The 27,923-nt window shown below is 40.9% G+C and overlaps 1 protein-coding gene across 14 annotated transcripts in view; it reads right to left on the reverse strand.

Annotated features, from left to right (window-relative positions):
* Positions 1 to 18,460, reverse strand: part of JAKMIP3 (Janus kinase and microtubule interacting protein 3) — a 154,297-nt gene extending 135,837 nt beyond the window's left edge. For all 14 annotated transcript variants that reach the window (XM_075072725.1, XM_075072724.1, XM_075072720.1 and 11 more), the window contains exon 1: positions 18,400 to 18,460. The gene's annotated coding sequence lies outside the window, so the exon portion shown is untranslated. The remainder of the gene's footprint in view (positions 1 to 18,399) is intronic.
* Between the last annotated feature and the right edge of the window lie 9,463 nt (positions 18,461 to 27,923).

Consider the following 27,923-nt stretch of genomic DNA (forward strand, 5'->3'; position numbering starts at 1 on the left):
AGTGCCCAGTCAAGAAACACTTTACTGACAATGGACTTTGGAAGATGCCAATCCACATCTGAGCTTTCCCAGGAACATTCAAACTAACATGTAAACAATGGTGTCAGCCGGGAAAAAGCTGAATCATTCATGGACATGTTACAAACTCCATCTTGTTGCTGTGACTTTGTACAGAAGAACAGAGGGGTTTCCACCCACAAGAGAAAAGGCCCTGGACACTGCTCCATTTTGTCTTCAGCTGGCTTAAGAGAGGGCCTCTCCACTCCAAAGAGATGCCTGAAAGAAACTGGAACAAAGCACAGTAACTATGGGGGTGTGAGTGATAGTTGGACACAGACTAGAAAGGAGTCTAGTCTGTGAAAGAAGCTTATTGAAACATCTCTGAGGCTGAGATTTACCTGTATTCAGCTTCTTAAGTGTATTTGGCTTAGACTTGTGTGTTTTGTTTTATTTTCCTTGGTAACTTACTTTGTTCCATCTGTTATTACTTGGAACCACTTAAATCTTACTTTTTATATTTAATAAAATCACTTTTGCTTGTTAATTAACCCAGAATAAGTAATTAATTCCTGGGGGAGGAAACAGCTGTGCATTTCTCTCTATATGTGTTATAGAGGGTGGACAATATATGAGTTTACCCTATATAAGCTTTATACAGAGTAAAATAGATTATTTGGGGTTTGGATCCCATTGGGAGCTGGATGTCCGGGTGCTAGAGATAAGAGCACTTGCTAAGCCATTTTCAATTAAGTCTGAAACCTTGAGGCACATGGTTCAGACCCTTGGTCTGGGTTGGAGCAGATTGAAGTGTCTGGCTCAACAAGGCAGGGTTCTGGATGCCCAAACTGGCAGAGAAATTGGGCTCAGAGGTAGTCTCAGCACATCAGGTGACAGTCCCACAGGGGTCTCTGTGATCAAACCCATCATAGAGTCATTATAACACCACGATGGGACAGTACACCCATTTTCAGCCATCAGAAGTGCGTAATAGATGCCTATGTGACTCCTATAACCACATATTACATATTTTAAAAATAATCATTACAATATTTAGGATCATCAACAGTGACCTGGCAAGCAGATGTCTGCCAGTGTGAGCTTCAATAAAGGTTCTAAGCAGTGGCGACTCTAGGCATTTTGCCACCCCAAGCACGGCAGGCAGTCTGCCTTCGGTGCCGTGCCTGCGGAGGGTCCGCCGAAGCCGGGGGACCAGCGGACCCTCAGCAGGCACGGTTGTGGGAGGTCCGCCGAAGCTGCGGGACCAGCGGACCCTCTACAGGCAAGCCACCAAAGGCAGCCTGACTGCCGCCCTTGTGGCACAGGCAGAGCGTCCCCCACGGCTTGCCGCCCCAAGCACGCGCTTGGCATGGTGGGGCCTGGAGCCTCCCCTGGTTCTAAGAAAGGACCTTGTCCCCTGAATGCACAGTAGAAAGCACATGGCGGAGACTGGATGCAACCCCACAGAACTCCATGGATTTTAAAAGCCTCCTCCTGCTGCCCATCTCCCACTACAGAGACTTAGCAATTTCAAAGTTAGTACTTTCTCTCAATCATCCACGTCAGCTATTACTTGTGGAGATGACAACTCAATGCCACCAGGCATTGCAGACAGACCAGGGCAATGATAGGCGGGCCTTTGAAAAAATAGATTAAGTGTAATGCAACAAGGTAGCCAGAGGTCTATCAAACAAAGGCCATTTAACCCTCCCTTTGGGAAAAGACATCAAAAAGGTTTGATCTGGTGAGCTAAAATGAACAGGAGGAAGAAGGATCAGGAGAGAGAATACTGGATGCTTTTTACAGCACTTGACAAAGACTCTCACTGTCACATAGGAGGAGCTTGTCAGCCAGTAGACTAACATGTCAACAGAGTACTGGAGGAATTCTTTCGAATTGCCAGAAGCAGACATATTCAAATTCTAAGTTAATTGACACACAATACACACCACCAAGCTTAAATGTTTATTAGTCTAGTGCAGAGGTCTTCATTCTGTGGGGACACGAAGTAACATTTGGGGGAGTGCAACTGAGGCCCAGACTTGCCACTACATGGGGCGGGGAGAGAGCACTGCCCAAATCTGCTCCTGGCCCCAGCCCCGGGGCTCTGCACCCAGCCATGGCTATAGGTCTCGGCCTGCAACTGAGGGTCCATTCCCACACCCAACCATGGCCCCAGCCTCAGACCCCTTACGCCTGTCCGCGTCCCCTGCTCCTGGAGCTGCGGTCCTGCTCCCAGCTCCATGGGATAGGGGGGAAGTTACGGGGTAAGGGGAGGCACAAGATAAAAAATTTGGGGATCACTGGTTTAGTGATCAAGTGATAATAAGGAAAACAGAAGAAATGCCCTTAACAGCTTTATTGCATCTATTAATGTCTGTCTGTTAGAGGTAACATAACATTGCATCTCATTGTGGCCCAATGGATATATATGTAGATCAGGTTTGGAAGGGAAGAGAGAACACCTGCTGACAGCTGGTGTCTAGAGGGTTCCAACACCTCCCAATTTCAAATGTAAATCACTGATTCTACTGCAGAATTTTACACTTACATTTAGTTTGAGGGCGTTATGCAAATCCCTGATTCCCTTGTCCCTTATACTGGTATAAATCAGAGATAAATCTGCTGAAATAAATGGAGTAACTGGTGCTATTGAAAGAAAAAACTGGAGCAGTATGGTTTAAGAACAATTTGAACATGAATTACTTTATAAGGAAACACTGCAATAGAATATCTGAGTATTTCATGGCTTATGAAATGCATTTAGAAACCTTTAATGAAGAAATACAGCAATAGTTTGAAACACTAAAATATCACTACTGACTGTAGCAGCCCTTTGGACCACTAGAGCAGAACACTAAAGTACTTAAATTTATATAGGGAGTACTCATGCTACGTAGGGTAGGATGCATCACCCACGAAAGCTTATGCTCCAATACATCTGTTAGTCTATAAGGTGCCACAGGACTCTTTGTCGCTTTTTACAGATCCAGACTAACACGGTTACCCCTCTGATACTTTAGACTTCATATCAGTGATTGCTCCTGTTTTTAAAATGATACCCAGTTGTTCTCTGCCTTATTAATTGTATACATACTGGGAGGAGGAGGGATTTAAGAATATTTGAAGTGATCTGAATCTCACTCAGATCTTCCCAGTAACTAACTTAATCACAGGCTGCTGAAAACACCAGTGTTTGTGGATTATCCTTGGTTTAGAATGCCTATTCCATCCCTCTCCACTTCCCACTTCAGAGCTAAGCATGTCAACAGCCCCCCATTTTTCTCAATTACAATAAACCAAAGCAGTATTGTGTTCTTTGCTAATTCATTTATTTAAAGACAAGACCCAGACAATACTATTTGCAAGGGATGAATTAGCTGTATTCAGATTGTTTGGACTGACCTAGTACTTGTTGCTGCATGGATTTAAAGATGACAACACATTCTTCAGTATGATTAGTGTATTTGCAGCCCATTTACTTTTTAAAAAGAAGTTCACCCGAAAGGGCTTGGAACTAAAGATTTTTAAACAAATCTACAGAGAACTCGCAGTGACTTAAAAAATAAAATTGCTGAATTTAAAGCTATTTAAAGCTTTCTTCATCTAAATGACTGCAGTTGCTAGGCAACACGGACCACATATACGGAAGTGTCCTTTGCTGTGATGTGTTTTACTTTATTTTAGAAAATCTTGGTATATGTTTCATAGCCAGCCATGACTGTATATTAGCTTGATTTTTGTACTGTATTGTTAAATATTTAAATTTTTGTTAGATGAATACGTAATTTTTTCTTAGGTGAATAAGTTCCACATACACTAGAACCTCAGAGGACTGTGGGGAGAGTTAGAGGAAGGCATCCAAAGCACATAAACATTGCTGTGTATAGTTCACTGATTAAGCATGAATGGAGAATCCTTCCATGGTGGCAAGCAGTTCAGAAACTCAGTTTACCATGGTATAGGCTTCCTTGTGTTAAAAAAATGATTCCAAGGGTCTGTAGGCAACTATGCAACATGATTCCATGAGGTGCTCAGGGCTCTCAACTCTCACTAGATCCAATAGGAATTGAGGAAGATCAAGATCTGAAGGCTGGTCTACACTGGGACCATACATTGGCATAGCTACATCTCTCAGATGTGTGAAATCCACATCCCTGAGAGATGCAGCTATGCTGATCTAAACCCTGGTGTAGACAGCATAGGCATCAATTCCGTGGGTGCTTTGGGGCTGGAGCAGCCATGGGGAAAAATTAGTGGGTGCTCTGCACCCACCAGCAGCCAAGTTCCCTTCCTCGTCCCACCTCACCTTCTCCTCTGCCTCCTCTCCTGCGTGTGCCGAGTCCCCACTCCTCCACCTACCTCCCAACGCCTGCCACCACCAAACAGCTATTTGGCAGCGTGACAAGCTCCGGAAGGGTCAGGGGAGGAGCAGGAACATGGCATGTTCAGGGGAGGAGGCGGGGAAGAGGCAGGGCCAGGATGGGGATTTGGAGAAGGAGTCAGAATATGGGCAAGGAGGGGGCAGAGTTGGGGGGGGACTTTGGGGAAGGGGTTGGAATGGCCTCAGGGCAGGGGTGGAGTCGGGGTAGGGCTGGGACGAGGGGGTCGAGCACCCACTGGTGCAAGCAGAAGTCAGCGCCTATGGTAGACAGCACTAGGCTAATGAAATAATTCTTCTGTTGACCTAGCTACCACCTCTAGGAGAGGTGGATTAACGAAGCGATGGGAAAACCTCCTCACTGCCATAGTGAGTGATTACACTGAAGTGGTCCAGTTGTGCCGCTGTAACATTTTAAGTGTAGACATACACAGAACTGATGCCCTAGAGAGTATCAGAGACAGGGAGAGAATGCTAAGTAAAAATCATTAACAATCACACTTTGCGTTTAGATAGTAACTTTCAACTGATGATCACAAATCACTTTACAGGCAATTAATGAAACCACAACAACCCCTTCAAGTCGCAACAGTAGTAGTTATTTCTGTTATACACTTTAATAACCCAAAGTTCAAAGAGTTAAGTAACTGGCCTAAGGCACACAGGAAGTTAGTGGAATGGCCAGGAGTAACAACCAGTCACATGTTCTAACTCAGCAGATATACCAATACCAAATTCTACAGGCCACTTCCCTCGGATCCCACTGAGGAATACACTAAGAAACTGCACCATCTACTCAGGACACTCCCTACACTAACACCGGAACAAATCAGCATACCCTTAGAGCCCCGACCAGGGTTATTCTATCTACTACCCAAGATCCACAAACCCGGAAATCCTGGACGCCCCATCATCTCGGGCATTGGCACTCTCACTGAAGGACTGTCTGGATATGTGGACTCTCTACTCAGACCCTATGCCACCAGCACTCCCAGCTATCTCCGTGACACCACTGATTTCCTGAGGAAACTACAATGCATTGGTCACCTCCCAGAAAACACCATCCTAGCCACCATGGATGTAGAGGCTCTCTACACAAACATCCCACACACAGATGGAATACAAGCTGTTAGGAACAGTATCCCTGATGATGCCACAGCACAACTGGCTGCTGAGCTCTGTGCCTTTATACTCACACACAACTATTTCAAGTTTGATGACAATATATATCTCCAGATCAGTGGCACTGCTATGGGCACCCGCATGGCCCCACAATACGCCAATATTTTTATGGCTGACCTGGAACAACGCTTCCTCAGCTCTCGTCCACTCACGCCCCTTCTCTACCTACACTACATTGATGACATCTTCATCATCTGGACCCATGGGAAGGAGACTCTAGAAAAATTCCACCACGATTTCAACAACTTCCACCCCACCATCAACCTCAGCCTGGACCAATCTACACGGGAGGTCCACTTTCTAGACACCACGGTGCAAATAAGTGATGGTCACATTAACACCACCCTATATCGAAAACCTACCGACCGCTATGCCTACCTTCATGCCTCCAGCTTCCATCCCGGGCACATCACACGATCCATTGTCTACAGCCAAGCACTGAGGTACAACCGCATCTGCTCTAACCCCTCAGACAGAGACCAACACCTACAAAATCTCCACCAAGCATTCTCAAAACTACAATACCCGCACGAGGAAATTAGGAAACAGATCAACAGAGCCAGACGTGTACCCAGAAGCCTCCTACTGCAAGACAAACCCAAGAAAGAAACCAACAGGACTCCACTGGCCATCACATACAGCCCCCAGCTAAAACCCCTCCAACGCATCATCAGGGATCTACAACCCATCCTGGACAATGATCCCACACTTTCACAGGTCTTGGGTGGCAGGCCAATCCTTGCCCACAGACAACCTGCCAACCTGAAACGTATTCTCACCAGCAACTGCACACCGTACCATAGTAACTCTAGCTCAGGAACCAATCCATGCAACAAACCTCGATGCCAACTCTGCCCACATATCTACACCAGCGACACCATCACAGGACCTAACCAGATCAGCCATACCATCACTGGTTCATTCACCTGCACGTCCACCAATGTAATATACGCCATCATATGCCAGCAATGCCCCTCTGCTATGTACATCGGCCAAACTGGACAGTCACTACGGAAAAGGATAAATGGACACAAATCAGATATCAGGAATGGCAATATACAAAAACCTGTAGGAGAGCACTTCAACCTCCCTGGCCACACTATAGCAGACCTTAAGGTGGCCATCCTGCAGCAAAAAAACTTCAGGACCAGACTTCAAAGAGAAACTGCTGAGCTTCAGTTCATCTGCAAATTTGACACCATCAGCTCTGGACTAAACAAAGACTGTGAATGGCTTGCCAATTACAGAACCAGTTTCTCCTCCCTTGGTTTTCACACCTCTACTGCTAGAACAGGGCCTCATCCTCCCTGATTGAACTAACCTCGTTATCTCTAGCTTGCTTGCTAGCATATATATACCTGCCCCTGGAAATTTCCACTACCTGCGTCTGAAGAAGTGGGTATTCACCCACGAAAGCTCATGCTCCAAAATGTCTGTTAGTCTATAAGGTGCCACAGGATTCTCTGCTGCTTTTACAGATTCAGACTAACACGGCTACCCCTCTGATACTCAGCAGATATGGTACATTGAAACAGGAGTGACAGCTCTCACAGTGCCAGTCAAGGAAGAGGAGGAGAGCTGCTTTTATGTTCATGGAGAGGAGATGGGAGGTCTTCCTATGCTATTAGCAGTAGAAGGAAAGCTGTGGTTTCCTCTAGTCCCTTTACTTTAACCCTTCTCCTAAACTCTAAGCAGTTGGACTGAATGAAATGTTTTGCTGCTGAAAAATGCAGATTTAGGTCGACTGAAACATTTCTGAGTTTGTGTTGATTCTAGTGAATTTTTTCAGTTAAAACAGAACCAAAAAACCTGGAAACGTTGAAACATATCATGTCCACATTAATAAGTGTCTCATTCTGATTTTACACATTGGAGGACAAGGTGGAGCTTTGCTTATAACTTTAGCCCAGTGATTAGGGCACTCACCACAGATATCTGAATCTCCTACTTGGAGCAGAGACTGGAACCCAGATCTCCCCTCTCCCATGAGCATACCTCACTACCAGCTATAGGCTATTCTGAATAGAGGGGGTCATCTCTCTCAGTCTTTCCTTTTAAAACTGTTCTGCTTTGTATAACTAATTAGACAGTTATTGGAGCAGAGACTAGATGCAGGTCCCTGAGTGGCCAAACCCTTAGGCTATAGAGTCATTCTCAATCTCTGTCTCTAGTCCAATGATTATTTAATTATTCACACGGAGTGGAACAGCTTCAACAGGAGAGATTGAGAGAGACCCACCCCATAGCCCAGTGATTAGAGCACTCTCATGAGAAGGAAGAGACCTGAGTTCTAATCCCTGCTCCTGGGCAGAGATTCAAACCTGCATCTCTCGTATGCCACGGACAGCTATCAAAAGGTGCTGTTAAAGAACATTTATATGGCCTCTAGGACTGCCATGGCCATTGACTATAATGAGAAATGTCAGTTAATTGATCATAGTGAATTTGTCCATATTAGAAGGCATAGACCAGGGGCAGGCAACCTATGGCACGGATGCCAAATGTGGCACATGAGCTGATTTTCAGTGGCACTCACACTGCCCGGGTCCTGGCCACCAGTCTGGAGGGCTTTGCATTTTAATTTTAAATGAAGCTTCTTAAACATTTTAAAAGCCTTATTTATGTTACATACAACAATAGTTTAGTTACATATTATAGACTTGTAGACAGAGACCTTCTAAAAATGTTAAAATGTATTACTGACATGTGAAACCTTAAATTAGAGTGAATAAATGAAGATTCGGCACACCACTTCTGAAAGGTTGCCGACCCCTGGCATAGACCTAGGTGGACCTGAGATGGTGACACTCAAAGAGGGCTTTAAATGACTAGAAACTAAACTAGAGAGAACTGAAGACATCCTTAAATGTTGACAAATCACAGGCTACGCTTATGGGTCACATTCCCAGAGACAGTGATAAAAAAAAACAATGAATGTTAAAATGCAATGAAAAGATGAGGCTTTGAACATGTGGGTTTGGCTGGGGACGATAGCAGTACATTTCAGGATTTCCACGCCAGTTTCCATTAGTGGTTGAGTGATTGGATTTCTGTATAGTGCTGATATGTGTTAATGCAGTAATGTTGAGAGATTTTCCTCTGAATTCTGTTTTAAAGATGCCTCTGTTTTGGCAAATCCTTTTGTTTGTTACTTCCATCTTTCACTCATGATTTGGAAACAAGGAAGCACATTTTTGTCTCAAAATGTCAAATGCAGCCTTTCAGTGGCCTATTTTTAAGGGATACTAGTGTTGGTCTAGTTTGTTTACTAATGATACTTAATTTGCTTTTGTTGCATGTTTTTCAATGTCACTAAGTTAGTGGGCATCTTTTTCCTCTCGTTAGGGAGCGTTTTCAAAAACGCTCAGCTTTGGTCTAAACCTGCTCCTGTTGTAGTCTGCTGAGCACTTTTGAAAATCTCACATTTAATGGCAAATGGAAGAAATTATTATTGGAACTGGTAGTAAATGAGATGTAATAATCTCTCTCTCTCTCTGTCTGTTCTTTCAAGTGAGTTTAGTGCATCTGAAAAATATCCACCTGGCATCACTGCTTTTTTACAAAAGAGATTACAGTGTGGACAGCTGCAGTGGGCCCCCATTTATGAAATAATATGATAATTTGCTTTCATATCCATTGACCATGATGAGAGGCTGCCAGTTGATGACTACTGCTGTGGCTGGTTTTCTGAAATAGGAACTGGAAGATCACCAGCCCATGCTACAGTTAGTCTTAAAGACTCATTTTGGAAAAGTCTCCAACTCTGGAGATCTGAATCAGATCTACGTAGATTTTTTTAACAAACACGTGCATACAAAAGTAAAAATATATATCTATTCTTGTGCTCTACATTTATTACAGTGCAAAAGTCCAGTTTCAAGCCAACATTCTTTAAAATAAGATATATTCCCATTTTTTCTGCTATACCTTGATTATTTATGTTACGTTATTTTGATTTTTTTTTCACAGAAAGTAGGGGAAAATAATATGATACAAGTACTCTGCCCCCAAAGTGTTGTAAATCTTTCATTCAAATGTTTCAATGTAAAGCAAGAGAAATCAAGTCAACATAGATATGTATATATTTTGAAGATTTTAAGGTCTGAACAATACTCCCTTTTTTTTATTTACTCTTTTGTTGCTTTGGATGCGTTCTCTATCCCAATACCAAATTCCATCTCACTCATCTGATGTGATCTTACTGATTGCAAGACAACTCTGAAGAAAGTAGTTTCACACACGAGCAAAGTTTCTTTTCTATTTACTTATTTTCTCCTTTTCACAAACAGTCTCAAAAATAGAGGAGGAGAGAGGAGCACAGATATTCATCTAGGTTCCGGCTTCTTGACCTCTTGATGATGATAATAAAATAATGATAATGATAATACCTATACAGTACTTGTCGTCAGTAGATCTCAAAGACCTTTGGAAGCTTTAATCTATTTATCCTTATAACTATGTACTTTGCCTAATAAAGAGGGCAAGCAGCCTGAATCTGAATATACAATAATCTTGTCCACACCTACATCTGCACTCTCATTTGACTCCTGCTCCTTTCTGCTCTACTTGTCTTCCTTTACTCTTGGCTTCAAACCCCCTTTTCCTGCCACCCTTCTGCTGAGAAAAATCTCCTTAGTCTTCAAGCACTCTCCTCCTTTTAATTCCTCTTTAAAATCTACTTATTTAATGAGGTCTTCCAATGATGATTTCATTTGCTATTTTTCTAGATTGCTTTCTCATCTGCTGTGTTTTTCTCTCTCAATTAGGATTGTAAACATCCTGGGGCTAAAACCATTGGCCAGATCTTAAGCACACTCAGATCTTTTTGTGAAAAATCTTCAAGACAGACCAAGCAAGCCATTTTTGGAAGAATTCTTTCTGCAGGTTCTCTGGTGTGATTATGTGAGACCCCTGCCTAAGAAAAGGTCAGCAGGTTTCAGCCTGCTGGGTTGATTGACAGGATAATGAGGAATACCTGGCAGCAAACCCAACTATTCCCTCCTGAACCTGAATGTATCACAGGAGTGGTTAAGGATAATGAGATTTCCATTCAATGACATTTTGAGGCAGCTAGGGTCTCCCCCTGATCCCTGATGGGTTGGTGGGTACCCTGTCAAACAGACTTTTGGGGATACGTCTTCAGCAGGCCTCTGTCTTGAGAACACATGAACACGGTACTTGTATTCATTTACACATACAAATGGGCATCTGCATGCATAGTTCGTATAATCAGATTACTAATTGCTCAGTATGCATGTGCAAATGCAGGTTCCAACCATGCACATTTAGTACATTCGCAAAATACAGAGCTAAGTAGAGCGATTTCAGAAACTTCTGTAGAATTGGAACTACACAGCTAGAATCTTCTAACTCTGCAATCTCACAAGTGGGAATGAGAAAGTTCCATACTGATTTTCTGGAAGGTTTAAGTCGGCTCATCTTTCTCTGTATTCAGAATATATTTATTTGAGCTAGCAACTAATATCAAGGAACAAAAGCACTTAAAGTACACTTGATGGTAGGAAAAAAGCAAATAAATAAATGATCTGGCAGAGAGGTAGACTAACCCACTGAACAAGGTACCAAAACCCCAAAATATGTGCTTCCTCTAAGCAGATGAGCAGGATAATGCCAGAGAACGGAAAAGGGTGGAACTATATTTCTATTTTCTAGGGCCTCATGTAAAATACTGAGGATGCAAAAGACAATAATAATTAAACCCTACTGTAATTAATCTGTCTTCAAACAACATAAGTAATAAATCACCTCCACCACTGTGGAGCCAAGGACAGAGTCCTGGTCCTTCAACTCCAGAAAGCACAAGCCTCTATCCCTTAAGCCAAAGGACATTTCCTACAGTGCATAGTAATAGCTTCCCTTGTCCTAGAACTAGATCACTTATTCTCAGGTTGGCCTTTCCTTGTTGGTGGCAAGAGTGAATTTACGACCAAATTCATATCTAGAGTCAGTATATCCAAGTTATTGTCAATCAGTCATCCCAACTCTTCACACAATTGTCAGAGGCTACTAGTTTGCAAAAAATGACTGTATGTTGAAGCGCACAGTATGTGGATATCAACTGCTTATGAGGACCTAAACAAAAAATAAACAAACAATCTCATTTCCAATTTTAGTGATACTTGAAAGACAGTGCTTAATTTGTGCCAGGGCTTGTCAGGGTTAAGCCCTGGCACCACTAGGGTTGGCAGTTCATAGCCATGGCACCTCTGGGCTTGCCATATCAGTTATGAAAGTAATAAAATTGCTTGATCCTAATACCTCTTTCATTACAGCTTTGTCCAGTGAGATTAGACCCCTGAAATATGCTTTCAACATGCTCAGAAATGTTCTCTGCTAAATTAGAAAATATGAGAAAATATCCAAATATCTTATTTAATTTGAGCTATTTTGTCTAGTTCTATGAAAGAGAAAGTGTTTAATAAGCAATGAAAAATAAATGGGCTAGTAAAATGCTCAGCTATAAGTGAACCAACTTATGTAGGTTTCTATATAAAAAATATTTAGGCTTTTCATTCAATTATAGAGTTTAAGGCAAGTAGGAGCCACCAGATCATCTAGTCTGACCTCACATATATCACAGGTCACCAACACCAGCCAGCACCACACACTGAACCCAACAACTGAAATTAGCTTTTAATATTGCTATTTTATTTTTATGGCAGTATTTGACAAGAGGATTGCTTTAATCTATTGCCGTGACATACTGGAAAATGTAATTTTAAACTATTTTTATTCCTGTTAATATTGCATAGAAAATAATATCCCATCCTGGCCAGTAATTTCTGAGTTCATTCTTTAGAATGTGATCTATCCAGAGTGACAAGTTACAACCTTTAAGCCACAGTCCCCATGCTTTAAGTACGGTTATATCATTCATCCCTATATCGTTTTCTCCCTTTTAAATCTCACATCCATTTGTTGTTTTGTTCTTTAAGGAATGTGAGTCCAGTTACTGTAGAAGAGTATAGCCTCAAGATATTTTTCAATGTTTTTTTCCACAGATATACAACTAAATAGCTTTAAAAAGTGGAGGGGCAGCATGGTCGGGGGATAGAGTGCAGATAGGGAGCCAGCAGATATAGATCCTGTTCTCAGTTGGGTAAGTCACTTCTTCTCTCCATACATCTGCTTTCCCTTCCACCCTATCTGTTTTCTAATTAGACGGCAGATCTTCAGGACAAGAATGTTCTCTCACTTTTTGCACAGTGCCTTCCACAATGAGGTCCTAAACACAGTTAGGGCCTCTAAATGCTATAGTAATCATAAAAAGAAATGAGGGGCTTTCATCCTGATGCAAAGCATAAGTACACCCACTGCTGGAGCAGATAATGTTTCTCCTAGTTAATGTGGGCTGAAGGGAGGGCCCTATCTCCCCTTGGGATTCACATCCAGACCCCTCTCCTGAAGTCAGGTGCCTAAGCCATTTCTTGCAAGAAAGGCAGCAGAGCACACTTAACTCCCCACACAACAGCAGACTCCCGTAATCTTTACGCAGTGATTAAGTACTCTATACCTAACCACTGGACTACAGAGTCATTTTCATTCTCTCTCTGGCCCAACACACATTTCATTATTTATACCCACTGGAACATCTTCAACAGCAGAGACTGAGAAAGACCTACACCAGGATATCCAGAGCCCAGGGGTTAGGGCACTCATCTGCGGGGTCAAGTCACAGGGGAGGGGGAACCTCAGGTCAAGACTCTTCCATGTCAGGCAGAAGGTGGGGGGTTTCCCATATCCCTGGTGGGTACTATAACCACTTGGCTTAAGATTACAAGGGTGGTTGCCTCCAGCTCCCATTTTGTGAGGAGTTCGGTGTGCGGTGAGTACACCTAGTGTGAGACTTCTGCAGGGGTTTCAGCATGAGACTAGCGTGAGAGTTGCGATTGAAGTGGCTGTACGCAGGCCCAGTGGCAGAAACTTTGGCACCTTAGGGACCTTAAGAGTTAGGTGGCAGCTAAGTAGGGGTTTGGAGGATCTCAGAGGCCCCTAGATGTTTGACTTAGGTGCCTAAATCCTCTTACAGATGTTGGCCTTTGTACAGTTGAAATGCTAGCTACATCTGTAGAATACATACCAAAAAAGGACATTAAAAATGCCATTTAGGTTGCACTTAAAAGTTGGGAAATACCAGATTTACAGTTCCCCATGCAACCTTGATTCTGCTCCCTTGTGCAATTATCCTGGGCCCGAGTGAGTGCAGCTGTCCTCCCCCTGCCCTCTTCTACTACAAATGGTCTGGCAGCTCAATGGAGTTCTCAGTACTGTGTCGGCTGGTGGTGGTGCTTTGGAAATGGCATAAGCAAAATATTTCTGAGGAACACAAGCAAGAGAAAGAAAATAGCAGATTTTAATAACGTATATCTCAGCAAAAATTAAACGAAATTTAATGGACCTAAGAAAAAGCACTTCCCTAGCCCTAACTCTCTGCGGATGGAATCAACAGGGCTCTGCATGGGCGCAGGGATCTGTCTGTGTTGCACACCTTGCAGTATCAGGGCTTGCATTGTACACTCTTTGGGAGAGGGAATATCTTTATCTTTGCATCTTTTACCATCTTAATTACCCTTCCGAACACTATGATTACAAACACTAATACAGGTAATAATAATAAATATGAAACATTATTTTCTAAATGTAAAAGTTTCTTTTTAAGGCCCTATCCAAGTGAAAGGAAAAAAAATATCTTTTCAAACTATTTAGTATTATTCATCAGGAACTAATAAGACCATGTTGATAAAATAAGTTTAATGTTAAATTAGAGGGAGATTTCTAAAAGTGACAGAGGGATTTAGGATCCCAAGTCTCATTTAAAGTCAGTGAGTCTTGTGCTCATAAATGACATAGGTGTTTTTCTGGGGGAAAAAAATCTCACCTTTAGGGTTCAATCATGTTCCCTTTGAAGTTAATAGAAGCTTTGCCATTGGCTCAAATGGGAGGAGGTAGGATCAGGCTATTCAAGCTTAATTGTTAAAAGAAAATTAAGCACCATTAATGTGGAATCTCATTCAGATTTACATCCTCGTAATGTACAGTAATGCCATTTTGAGTTTATTAGTGCTGCTCATTATTTCTGGCATGTGCCAAGGGACACATCCATTACGAAACCAAGGGACAGGCGAGGCAAAGGAGAGCAGCATCAGCAAAAATGAGAGAAGTTTTTGTGCATCCAAAGTACCAGTTCCATCAGCTAATTACATTTATACAGATTTGCACAAAGGGTTGAAATAGAAGTCAGGGCTACCATAAACAGATGGGAGGCCTAATATCACTGAATAGCATATCAGGTTTGCATAGCTAATAGTCTGCCATTCAATTAGATTACTTCCATAGCAACCTCAGCAATACATGAAACACATTCTAGTCATGACTTATCATAAAATAATCCTCATGAAACAACAGATGTAACTTGGTTACTGGCTTTACATGGGTCACCCATATTTGAATTAAATCTCAGGACACTCGCATCTTAGCCTGGGAAAGCGTAGGAGAATCACAGAGGGCACTGTTCTGGAGCACCTCGGGGTAGCCCCAAGTTTACAGGCTGTCAAGTAACCAGCCGTCTCATCAGTAAAGCAATTCAGCCTTTATAGCTGGTATTACAATATGAGGATTTTGGGTGGGACCTAGAAAAGGAGAAAATGGGAATCCAGAAAAACACAAGTTAAGTGATAATATCCATCCATTTGACAATTTAAACTGACCTATTATCTTAAGCCAGTTCCTATGAAAGATAATTCCCCTTTTTTGCATATTCTCTTGGTCAAGGTCCCTTGATTTTGGGGTTGGTGGAACAATGTGGCAATCACAATATAAAAGAACATCCATTTGTGTTGTTTTAAAGTACGCCAACATACTTCCCCCCCCAAAAAGCATAAGCACTTATTTTAAGAAATATCATTTGCCCGCAAACTATTTTTCTAACGTTTCAATTAACCCTTTCACTTCAATTATTAATACTTTTTGTACAGAGTACAAAAGTGAGAGCTGCATTTGGAGACTAAAGAGTATTGCTGGAATAATTGAATTGTTGGATAAATGCTGGACTCTACTGAACCTGTTGAATTTCTTCAGTTAATAAGGAACCCCTTGTGAAATGGTTCTGGACAAATTAAGAGTGCAAGATAATGTGATTTTTTTGACCATCTATAGAACATAATAGACAAGTATGACCCTGCTCTAGAATTGGATAGGATGGTTCAAAAGATAGGATGCCATTCCTATTAAGGAGTAATTTCTATAGAACCTTATCTAATTTCTTTTGACTTCTGGTTTGTCACTATCCACTCCTATGGGACTTTACCATAGGAGACAACATAGGACAATAAGATCTGCCATTCCAGGATAGGCCATTGATTTATCAGGTTCAGTATCCTGCCTCCAGTGATGGCCAACACTTGATGCTTCAGAAGAAGGTGAACTCCCCTTTCCTTTCAACCCTCATCACATATTATGTTCCTAGCCAGTTCTACAGAGATGGATATGAGGGTCAAAGGCAAAACTGATTCCCTAGTGTCCCTTACAGCGATTAGCTTATATCTGGCTTATTCTTATCACAAGATCCATGACTACAAATGTTGCTATTTGTCATAAAGTTATCCAGTCCTGTTAAAATTCAACTATGTTATGACTACTTGACAGACTGATTTTGGCTACTTTATTGAATCAAGATGCGTTCAAATCCCAGATTCAAGTCAATTAGCTTATGCAAGACCTTCTGAGTGTTTCTTCTTTTTACCTTCCATGAAAGGAAATCTTGAACCAGGGTGGTTAATTACTTATATAGTAAAATAAGATTCACACCTACAAACTTTTGAGATGTTTGTCACCTTCCTTCAAAAGGATAAACACAGATGTTTTGAAGGAAGGTGTTAAAATGAAGGAATCATTATTCAAAAGCATTGTGTTATTGAGACAAGCATTCATCTGTAAGTACTAATTTGCCACTTAGTTTTGAATCTGGACCCACTGCAGTAGAAGGCAATGTTTAAAAATTATATTTTTACAAGAGCAAAGCCAAATTGTGCTTCTTGCTCACATAAATGGATAACACATGTAGAAACTTTTTAGAAAGTTTTACAGTGCAGGAGATGTTAGCAACTATCATTTTCTAAATATTTAATAAGAAACAGAGATAGACCTTGATTCAGGAAACATGTTTAAGTCTGTTTCCTATTCAGAACAGTTAGTGGGACTTCAGCATGTGCTTAAAATTAAGCTTATGCTAAAGAGCTGTCCTGAATAAGGATGCTTTCTTGAATCAAGGTCTTAGTTAGAAATGCAGGTTTCTCCTGTGCCAAGAATGTGCCTGTCCCTATCCTTGTAGAATTGTTAACATATTTTTTTTAATTCAAGACCTGCTCAGAATTAATTCTTATATCATCTTGCAATTGATATTTCACTCCAGAGAACAGTCATCAGTTTCCAATCCAGAAGGCTAATAGAGCTAATATGAAATAAGCAGAACTTAAACTTTGAGAATAAAGTACTAAGACAGCTCCCATCCCAAATTCTCCTGTACTATGTACTTCAAACACCTGTAATACACTCACCGTCCTACATTGTAAAACAAAGCCCAGCATTTATGACAACATATTACCCACCGTATGTAAACCAAGAGAATTGAGTCCAAACTGCTGGTAGCAATATGCAGCTATATCTTTCAAGTGAATGACTGTTGCACAGGAATAATACCATAAATGTAGACTCTGTTGTACAGTACACGGATTCTCTGAAAGAATCCTGATGTGAGAAATAAGAGACAAAAGCCAATCTGACTCAGATCTAATGTTTTTGCTGTATAGACTCTGTCTGCATTTTAAACAGTGTCCAGGCAGAGGTAGACACATTTATTGAAAGGAAAAGAAGCTTAATGGGAACAAACAACATTTACAGCCAAAAAGGAGGAGACATTTGGAAAAAGGCAGCTTCCCTTGTAATCTAACAGGTTAAACATCACAGAATAGGAAATGGTTCTCATTACATGCAGTATGTGCACCTATCAGAGTTTAGAAAATAGGAAATGTCAAAATCATTAATTTAGTGAACATAAGAAGTACCCTGCTACAATAATCCATAACTTGCAAGGCCTTGAAAATAATGCAACATCTACGTGCACAAATGCAGAAGGGATCTGAATTTACAAACATAGTTTCTGGCATTTCAGTTCAACCACATTTGATTCAGACTCTATGAAGACTCTGTGATTTAGTAGCTACAACAAGAAGGTGCAGCTACTTATATAATAAAATATAATGGCATTACATTAGGAAGGCCTACATGCTTCCTAAGTGAAAGCTGCTGGGAATCATAGCTGCATTTATTAATCATACCAAAGCTGTTAGATATTTAGAAAAATTATGCCCAAAACAGCATGCAAAATAGGATGTCTGCAAATGGATTAGACAAAACATATAAATAGATCATTCTTATGTAATTGTACATATGAAGTCGTATATTTATTACATACATATATATTGACAAACATGTAGAGAAACTAACCTTACAGGCACCTCCATCATGATGCATACTGCTTGTCTGCTTTACCTGAGGATAGTACCATTCCTTGTACGCAGTGCACTTCATTCTAAAAACTGTGGGCTGTTCCTAGCAGACAGATTTTAAAGGATTTTTTCACGATTCATATTGCAAAAGACTTTTTTAAAAAAATCCATCTCTGCTGCATGAGATTACATTTTCCATTTCTATCCTCTGAACAGTGGGACCAGATGAGGAATGATTCATCAATCAGTCCAGGGAAGCATTTAGAAGAAGGGTGGGGGAAAGGAATCAACCATACAGTAAAATCTGCTCACCATGTTCACACCCCCAAAGTGAAGAATCAGACCAGCCTAACTGAGGAGAAGCTAAAGATGAATTTCACAGGAAGGCTGCAGTTGCCGGGTGCAGTTGCCGGGTGCTCCCTCCTGGGAGAATGAGCTCATTGCGAACATCCAACAGCCGCCCCTCAGCCATTGCAGTGTCACTGCAGCTAGCAGCTGAGTGCAGGAACGTCATCAAAGGAGCTCACTTATAAAACTGACAATCCTCCCTTTTAGAAATCTAAGTCAAACACACAAACGGGGATGTAATATTAGAGCATCTCACAACTAGCCCAATCAGAAGTCCCTAGAAAAGAGGAGGAAATCATAAAGGCTCGTTCGCCTGTTTTGTTGTTGGTTTTATTAAGCCTACAGTTCGCATTCTGTACAGTGTGAATCTGGATTTAACTCTTCCTCTTGCAAGGGTTGTGTTTTTGAACAGGATACACATGATTTAAAGGATATTCACATTTAACTATAACTGGTAGCTTTTGCACTTGATGATAGCAAAGGAGACATTTCAAGTGCATAATGTTAAACAGAAATCCTCACACACCCCACTGCAGGGCCAGGAACTAGCAACTTAACTTTGATCAGAATGTCATTACTGAGTATTTCTTCATTCTGCAATTATGTTAACATGAAAATTTACTGCTTTAAATGTATGTACATGGTTAATATTTGTACAGACACAGAGGGACAATGGGTAGGGCACAAAGCCATATGAGCTGGTAGTTCATCATTAGTCTTGTACCTCAGAACATCACAGAACATCACAAGTGAGCGAGCAAAACATAATGGAAATTGCTTATATAGAAATATGAGATGAGACTGCAGGATTTGGTGACATAAGACAAGCCCCTCCATGAAGTTAGAGGTATATTGCCAACTTTTCATATATAATCCAAACACTTTTACATTTTATCTGTCAGAAGAGGAATATATTGAAAAAAACTCCTCACCCTGATGACCTGCAGAAAAATCTATGGGGAAAAGCAGGGTAAATGCAAAGATGTACACGAGGGAAGTTGTTCAAACAGGTGTAAAGCAAGAAGCCATCATAAAGTTTACATCACTCAGAAAGCATCACTGTTTCCCTGGAAAGAGTCTAGACTTGTCAGCTGGCTAAATGCACTGAAAAATTTTATTTGGGCAATTCATGTTACTTAGTGAACTCCAGCCATGCTTTTCTAGTTGGCGACAAGGCTCACAATATGTACTTCAACTCTGTGTAAGCTTTAGCGAGCATACCAGAAATCTTACTATTAGAGCTAAATTAAAATTTTAAAATATATTGGGGAAAAGGGAAGCTGATGAAACTTCCACAGTATTTTTCCACATTTTTAATAAACCCTAGAACTGGTCAAAATGTTTCAAATATTGGACAAAAAAATTGTTGTTGTCTTTTAAAGTTATGATCTTTAACCCCTTCTCTCTATACTATTTCACAATTTACTATGTAGCCTTGATGAAGACCAGAAAGCCATGCTGGTGGCTGTGTGGATAGCATTCTGCTGTCCCTAGGTATAAACACCTTTCCCGGTCTCTTGCCCAGTAAGGGCTCTGATACTTGTAAAGGTAGCACAAACAACCTATAGGAAGGATCATCCCATATTACTGTGCCAGAATTACTGTGGCCAAGCCAGGAGCAGCTTTTTCTCTCCCTAAAGTGAGTTAAATCTAGATCCCTTGGCCAAGAGAATATTGCTGTGATATGACACTTTGTAAAACAGGAGTATAAAACTCAACATAACTTTTAGGAACAGTGATAAAAGTCCTCTGTTGAGGAGAACAAAAAAAAAGTGAGAACAGTTAATGGCTATTATTTTTACAGGTTTTTTTCTGCCAGAGATAGACTCTTTTGCATATCTTTCCAGGGAACACTATCACAGACATGGAGGCTAGAACAAGTTAATAGGATGTAGTCCTAAAGGAGTTTTCCTTTATTTGTATTTCAGATACACTTTCTTCTGCATTTTGAAATATATATAGTTTCTTGCCAGTAAGGAGAGGAGTAGAGGTTTCTGGCTGTCATTGCTTTGGAGTTCTTGAGGTATTATATCCTTTAAAATAGATTATCTTATCTTTAAAACAATTTACTCTTAATTAGAGTTGATGAACCGCGTTGCCTTCCTCTTCTATAGAGTGGAATGCACACCTATGGTATTTTAGGAATCAATGATGATAGTCACCACGTTACCATCACCAGACCTCCAAAAATTGATGCAATCAAAAAATAACACTCACATAAAGGCAAACACCCACACTCAGTGTTGATGTTAAAGTACTGATAATCACAAACATTCAAGAATCATGAGACAGAATCTAAATATGCATGCGATTGGCTTAAATATAATCAACCATGTTGTTTTTCCATCCTCCTTTTGATTTTGTTTCACTTTTAACCAGAGGTCCCCTCCAAGTAAGATTATCTCAAAATTCAACCTTAAATACATATGCATAAATGCAAGCTTTCCAGTTCACTGATCAAAGGAGATGCTCCTTGCTCTCTACTATCCCCTAGGGTGTGGGGAGCTGCCACTCTCCTCCTCTGTATCCTTCTCCCTAATTAGACAGAATAGCTGCTCTGTCACATCTCCAAATTTACGCCTAAATTCTCATGTCCCCTCTGTTTTCCCTCTCTTTTGCCTCAGAGTTGCCTACTCTTCAGTCTGCAGCACTGGCAACCCCAAACATTCAAAGTGAGCCCCCTCCCAAATCATTTTGGCCTAAAAATCATGAGACTATTCAGCCTTATATTATTTATATTATTAGCCTTCCAGTTTCTGAGCCCTTAGGGTGAACCTGGACTATAACTCCCATGATACATCATACGCCACATGACTCCCATTTTATACCACAGAGGTCTGTAAAAGGGGAAACCATGGTGCATCATGGGATACGTCCAGCCAGGGAGCCCAGCCAATGGAGAGAACTGGGGGCATGAGGCATCCAAACTACAACTCCCTTGCGGCACCACAGAAATGTATGCAGACATCATTTCAATGTCCAAGTGACCCAAAAACAAAATATTTCAATGGAGTTTGACAAAGCAAAAGAGTCCAATTCAGGTCAACCAGACAAAACCAAGCATTTCATTTCGATTTCCCTTTTGGAAACCTACAGTTTTCAGCTGAAAGTTTCTGGGCTTTAGGTTTCCAATATTGCCAACCCGAAAAGTACAAAACTTATGAATCAGAACCACTCTCCCCCCACCCCAAAAATATGAGTTAAAAAACAAAGATGCTATATCATGCCTTTTGGTCTGTTTTGACTATTGAACTGCCCTTGCCCACCCTGTTTGTGTTGCTAATTCTACCACATCTATAGAGTAAGTTTATTTTGGACCCTGCTACTGGAGCTCTCACTGGAAAATCTAACTAAAATCAAGTGACACAGCTTTGTAAAACATGTTGCCTGATGGTGCAGAGCTTTCAGCTGCTTCGCAAACCCATTCTATGCCATCTCTTCCCTACATCTGTCCGACCCCAGCCCAACTATTATTTATGCACCACCCCACTCCCACATCAAGTTTGCCCCACTAGCCACACATCAATTGTGACCCTCCCCATCCGCCCCTTGCCCCTCTCCCTACAGTGTACTTCTGCTTCTGCTGCAGGTCTAAGGGTCCTTCATTCCTTTTCCCAGGTGTGGGGGCAGCTGCAGTGGGGTCCTCTTCTCCCCATTTCCATGCCTAGGAGGAAGGGCAGCTCAAGTGGTCCTCAACCCCCTCGCCATCTTCCCAGACAGAGGGAACAGCTCCAGGGTTCTTCACCACCTTTGTGCCTTTCCAGGTCTGGCATTATGGGGATGGAGACAAGAGGGTGCAACCATGGTCTTTCTGCTCCCTCCTTCATTCTGTCCACTGCTCCCGGTCCTCCACTCCCCTCAGGTGCCAGTGAAGTTTTTAGGTAGGGAAAGGAGGAAAGCTCCTACCTGCCTCTTGCAGCAGATCTAATTGACTGCTGCTCCCCAGGAGATGGGGAAGTAGGGAAGGCAGCCAATCGGGGGGTTCCCCCAGGCAAGACTGAAACTCTCATGAATGCAGAAGTTTCTTGTCCCGTCACAAAACTAGCTCCAGTAGAGGTCAAAATTATTACTCGTGATTAAATTGTGAGAGTTGGCAACACTGGCGTTCTTGAAAAAAACTTAAAATTTTAGTGAAAAATTTTCAACAAAAATATTTCCCTATTTTTGTCAATATTTTCCATCAGGGGTGGGGGGATAACATGGTCATTTTCTGACCAGCTCTAATATAATCAAAGGAAAGTGGGGAAGGTTGTATTACATTATTGTATGGGGAGTTCCCACAAAATCCCTACCTCCTCTGTCTGTATTAAACACCAAGTGCACAGAGTGCTATGCAAAGAGGAAAAGTCAAGGACTGACGAATCTGTTTGTTTTTCCATTTAATTAAAAACACGATCACAGCCAACAGAATACTGGGCAAACGAGTATATTCAGGACTGTTCCCTATGAATGTGTGTTTATACACATTGCTCAACTGAGTGTTTGTGAAAACTGTGCAAGTGCATCCTCCCCAAGTACATTCCTGGTAAATACACGAGACTTTGTGCATTCTAGTGAGCATAAATAAATAAATATATAGCCTTTCTGAAGTACATTTATGAGGCCCAGAGATAAATCATCTCCGTCAGGATGATTTAATATTCAGAGAGGGGCTGACTCTCTGAGTCACGGAGATCATCCTGAATCCCCATTCAATGTGGTAGCAAAATTTTAACATGGGGCTTCCAGGAGTACAAGAGATTAAAATAAAATCACCAAAACAGAACTATATGCAAATTGATTTCCTTGTGTTTGGCACACATCTGGTTGGTGCCAAGATGTGTTATTTATTTATTTATTTATTTATTAATATGATTTCAATTCTAAGGCTCTGATTGTCATTTACACCAATACCATGGTACACTGTTCTGGCAGTGTAATGGGACCTCAAGGTGGGTGTAAATCACTGAGAATGACTTAAAGCAGTAGCAAACCAAATTAAGCTAAATCAATATTAATCACCATTAAACCAAGGGGCTGCACCAATATAACTAAATCAATTTAGAAACAAATTGAGTTTCACAAGTACAATTTTTTTGTATAGACTAGACCCCTTCATTTCCTTATTTCTGCAGAGTAGGTGTAAAATCAGACCATCAACCCTACTGTGGCAGTGCTGTTTTGGTTTTTAATTTGCAGATATAAAGGAGACAAACAATAACAGATTGTCTTATATGTCTTATGAGCAACCCAACTGTCTAGGTAAGATGTGTAAGAGACATGCATGATCTTTTCAGCAATGAATAACTCAAAGGAACCACAGTCAATGACAATTTAGACAGCTAATTTGTGAACACTGTTCTGTGAACTGCACAGCCATGGAAGTACCCAGTAATTATACTGATTTGATTTAAAGAGGCAAGGTAAGTGTTTGACAACAACAAAAAAGCTTAATAATGGAGCCAACGTATGTGGTGTACGAAACAGAGGGAGAATGAAAGATTTCAGACCCATTCAGGGACCATCTTTTAAGCAAGTGTCCAGTGTCTGAGCTGCACAATTCCAATGGAGACCAGTCAAAGTAACCAGGCTTCCTCGTCCCCCAATGTTATGACTCCTAAGACCACTGTGTTGAGTATTTAGTCACGTTTATGCTATAATGTTGTCCTCCCTCCCTCCCTCCCTCTCCCATTGGTTTATTTATTCACTTATTCCATTGTATCTAAATCTTAGACTATGAACAGTCTTTATATAGTGCACAGCATGACGGATCTCTGATCAGAGCCCCATAGGTACTCCTGTAATAAAACAAGAATAAAAATACGCTTTAAACTAAATACCAAATATAATGAATCTGAAACAAAAATTGTGGCTTTAAAATATTTGAAATGTTGCACCTTTTATCTAGTTGGTCTAACTGGAGGAGGTGGGTCAGTGTCTCAGATTTAAATGGAAAAAAACAACACATGGTTTTTGTGTTGACATGCAAGTAAAGAATTTTTAATGGATTACAGCATGAGACAGGATCACAGGTTAACAGATCAATAGGCTTGTAAATGATTTAGTCCAATATAATGTACAATTGGGAGAGATAACAGCAAGGTGCTTCTGTGTCATTATCTTCTGGGCATTAACCATGAAGATTTACATGAAAATAAATACAGATTTCCAATTGCTAACAAAAGGCTCCAGAGACAAGCAACCTCTCACATATCAGTACTGTGACATTTCCATTGCATGTGAAAATTAATTTGACATGTTTTTATTTCAATCAGTCTTAAGACCAACTGAGAAAGGCCATTTTATAATCTATCTATTTCCTGAATTAATGTTCGGCCATCAGAAGAACTTCTATTCTGCCCATTTCAAAGACTTTTCCCATTCAGGACTATACCCTGACTAGTAGGGACACACAACACTGAACATATAAAATCGATTCCAAAAATTCAAATAGAATTTTTTCGAGTTAATTTCGTACTGTAGACGTATCCTTAGATTCTCCTCTCTCCTCCCATGCAACTCTGGAACTCAGTTGTTAGGCCATGTTAAAAAGAAATGTCTAAATTACATCTTCACATCCCAAGTAGGAGATGAACAGAATGTAAAAGGAAAGTTGACTTCACAAATGAAAAAGCAGCAATTTTAGGAGTCAGATCTTCAGCTGGTGTAAATCAGCACAGTAGGCTGAAGACCATGAAGATATATCTCTTTACACCAACTAAATATCTGGGTCTCTGCCTGGCACAGTGGCACATATCAGTGTGTCTGTGTGGGAGCTACACAGAGCTACTACTTGCCATTGCCTAACTGCAGAGCAATGGAAAGCACAGCTATCAGTTGGCATAGTGGCATAGTGGACCCACAGTGACATAGTGGACCCATAACTGCTTATTTTCTAGGGCAGTGGCTCTCAAGCTTTCAGACAGCTGTACCCGTTTCAAGAGTTTGATTTGTCTTACATACCTCAAGTTTCACCTCACTTAAAACTTACAAAATCAGACATAAAATACAACAGCGTCATAGCACACTATTACTGAAAAATTGTGTGTGTTCTCATTTTTACCATATAATTACAAAATAAATCAATTGAAATATAAATATTGTACTTACATTTTAGGACATAGTATACAGAACAGTATAAACAACTCATTGTCTATGAAATTTTAGTTTGTACTGACTCCACTAATTCTTTTTATGTAGCCTGTTGTAAAACTGGGCAAATATCTAGATGAGTTGATGCAACTCTGAGTATCCAGAGGGGCACACATACCCCTGGTTAAGAACTTGCAACTTGCCATTTTAATATCTTCCCTTCCAAGGACAGGCTGATGGATTGCATTCACATAGGTTCACCATCCAGTCATTAACAAAGTTCCTTTACCAATACCCACCACCACTGATACCTACCGGGAGTGGTTTCTGAACCCCAGTGCCTGCAGCCCATCACACTCCACTCTTATCCTACTGATGGTGAGCAATCTGAGCAATGGGGTGTAACAATACTTTTCACAAGTGGAAGGAGAGAGGTTGGTGGGTATGAGTTGTCCTGCTGCTGTCAGCTGCTTGCTGGATTTTAGGTCAGTTGTACACCATGTGGAAGATGGGAGGAGGTAGGCAAGCTGTCTCAGTTTACACCCACCTTAGTCACACTTGTGGTTACTTGCCCTACTGTTGGATACGTCTGTCTTCACTGGCTGACATGCTTTCTTCCACATCCATAGCCCAGAAATGGTGACACTCACCTTGTGCTATCACTGAATGTCTCTTGAATATTCACGCCACATTTTAGGCACCACTGCATCTACGAAAGTAATTACGCCTGCTGTTACTACAGTAGTGAATTTGCCCCATCAGTTTGAAATCAATAAGTTACAAAGGGCACAAGTCAGAGCAGAATCTGGCCAATGAGTTGCAAAACAAATTACCTTTAAACAGAGGGAAATTTTGACAGCTAAATTATAACCTTTCCTGAATGTCTTGGCTCACTTTGGCAAATTACACTAATGAGGAAGAGGCATTTAGTTTTAACCTTTCAAAGTTTATTACACATAAAATCCCATTTGTGGCAACTTGTGATTTTTTTCTCCATATGATTGATTCATGTTTGAATTCAAATTAATGATCAAATGGTATTTTCAGTCACAAAGTAAGGCTGTAAAATCACTTAGTGTAGGAAGGCATATTAAGCCACTAAACATGTACACTTATCCCTTTTGTTCTCTTATGGATCTATGTAATAAGAAGCGAGACTATGACAAATTCTCAAGCATATGTATAAATATTAAACTTTGTTCATACTGCAACTAGAAAGAATGGATAAATTAAATCTCTACATTAGAAGACAGTGGACTATGCAGTCTCATTTCAAAACGTATATAAACCTGTATTAAAAAAAACCCTCTGCATCATAGGTCACAGTTTATAAAACAGCCATAGCTACCACAGAGTTTGGTCTCAACTGGAATTTATGTAAAGTTAGTATTATGGCCACACCAGCCACCCCCTGTTTTCAGCTGAAAGGATTAAGTTTCCTTTTTCAGAATTTGATTTTTCAGAGTGATTTCCCTTTGCTTTCCTTGTCCTACATTTTAGATCTTTATACTGTATTTTAAAGTTAAGCATACCATGTGAGCTACAGGAATTTTGAATCAACATTAAATGTTTTGTTTGCACCAATGGACAGAGTGATAATAGAATTTAAAGATGGAAAATATCCTCCCCACCACCAAAGTCATATCAGATATTAATCTGATACTCAACTTGATTTTATCTAAAAGTGTGGACAAGTAAAATAAAAGCTGCTGTAAAAAGTTTTGCTGTAGAATAAAACAGATGGAAGAGTCTACGTAGAAAAAGGGGGAGGAGGGCAAGAAGCAGTGTGTGAGAGTGACAGTGGCTGGGCATGTTTGGACAATTCTCTGTAATTGTATTGGCTTGGAGCATCCCACTCAGATTTGCTCACAGGTGAATGGAACCGATATTCAGACATTTCTGTAGCACCATTCCCCTACTCCTCTCCTTTGAAGGGCTTCTACAGGTCTGGGTAAGGGAGGGGACAGAATGAGCTAGCGGAAGCACTAGGCAGGACACAGATTATCCTCCTAGCTCCACATAGATGCTCTGGAAAAGATAATAGAGCATAGGTCTGTATTATCTTTTGTGCTGAGAAACCTTTCCCCACCCAGCATCCTAGGACAATAGAAGTGTCCAATGACACCATGCTGCCAAGGGGCTGGGGAAGGAGACCCTCACTGGCACCAGAGCACAAGACTTCTGCTTAGATCCCTTGAAAGCTGCTGCCAAATTATGAAGTGTGCACCATGTCCTATTCTGCCAGGTAAGGGCAACACTCTTCCTCCTTTCCCCTCCACTGGAATAACAAAGGAGTTCCACAAGAAAATAGTTAGCTCTCCTTCCATAGCGGCTTAAACACTGATAGCATAAGAAGTTAGCTCTAAAACAATGTAATATATGTGCTAGTGAGACAGGAAATACAATTCTGACTGCAC

The sequence above is a fragment of the Chelonoidis abingdonii genome, chromosome 15 (genome assembly GCF_003597395.2).
Source record: "Chelonoidis abingdonii isolate Lonesome George chromosome 15, CheloAbing_2.0, whole genome shotgun sequence".
NCBI lineage: Eukaryota > Metazoa > Chordata > Testudines > Testudinidae > Chelonoidis > Chelonoidis abingdonii.